Source organism: Octopus bimaculoides, chromosome 12 (genome assembly GCF_001194135.2).
Source record: "Octopus bimaculoides isolate UCB-OBI-ISO-001 chromosome 12, ASM119413v2, whole genome shotgun sequence".
In the NCBI taxonomy this organism is placed as follows: Eukaryota; Metazoa; Mollusca; class Cephalopoda; order Octopoda; family Octopodidae; genus Octopus; species Octopus bimaculoides.
In genome coordinates, this window is record NC_068992.1 from 43768930 (window position 1) to 43770093 (window position 1164).

General features: G+C 31.9%; 1 protein-coding gene across 4 annotated transcripts in view; it reads left to right on the forward strand.

The window, feature by feature from the left end:
• Window positions 1–1164, forward strand: part of LOC106873081 (uncharacterized) — a 52707-nt gene that overhangs the window by 1263 nt on the left and 50280 nt on the right. The window lies entirely within an intron of this gene.

Below are 1164 nucleotides of genomic sequence, written 5' to 3' on the forward strand. Positions count from 1 at the left end.
TATATATATATATATATATATATATATATATATATATGTAGAGAGAGAGAGAGAGAGAGAGAGAGAATTTAATAGACACAATACATGTTTTTATGTGCTACTAATAGTTTCACATGTTGAAAAATACCTCAAATATATTAATCGGGCACAAGCCATATATCATAATGAACTAAAATTGAATGAGAAAAGAAACGTGAAAAGTTGAGAAGGAAGCATATAGAAAACATGGAAGGTTAAAAAAACGGAAAACACAAAAGTAAAAAAAGCAGGTAGAAGTTATCTCCCTTCGACCTTCAATTATAAGTCTGGGAAAATATCAACACTAAAATTAACTTACCACATTTTCTATGTTTCCTACTCACCTTTTCACGTTTCTTCTCCCATTCAATTTTTAGTTTGTTATGATATGTGGTTTGTGCCTGATGGATAAGCTTGAGTATTTCTCAACATATGAAACTATTAGTAGCACTTAAAAACATGAATTGTGTCCTTTAAATAAATAATATTTATCTCTCACCAGATGGAGTACTTTTTTAGTCGAGCTTCCCATCACGGAACAGTTCATTATGGGTGTGTGCTTATTTGTAATTGTTCGTCATTAGAGCACAATATAAATAACATCCTAGTTTCTTTTTATATCATTTATCTCATATCTCTTTGGTATTACAAGTAATTAGACAAGTTCATTAATAGCAGAATTAACTGTCACCCCGGTTTTAATTACCAAAATTTGGTTCACATTTATTTGGAAACATTCACAGTTACAAACAACTGCCAACTTGTCTCTCTGTCTTTCATTGTTTTGGAATTATCTCTTCTTTTTTGAAGTGTCTATCCCTTTATCCTATTTTTCAATGCCTATCTGTCTGTCTGTCAATTTATCTGTTTATTTAAGGCGGCAAGCTGACAGAAACGTTAGCATGCTGGGCAAAATACTTAGCAGTATTTTGTTTGCCTTTATGTTCTGGGTTCAAATTCCACTGAGGTCGACATTGCCTTTCATCTTTCGGGGTCGATAAATTAAGTACCAGCTGCATACTGGGGTCGATCTAATCGACTGCCCCCACCTCCCCAAAAATCTATCTATTTCTCTCTCTCTCTCTCATATTTATATGTGTGTATGTATGTATATATATATATATATATATATATATATATATATAT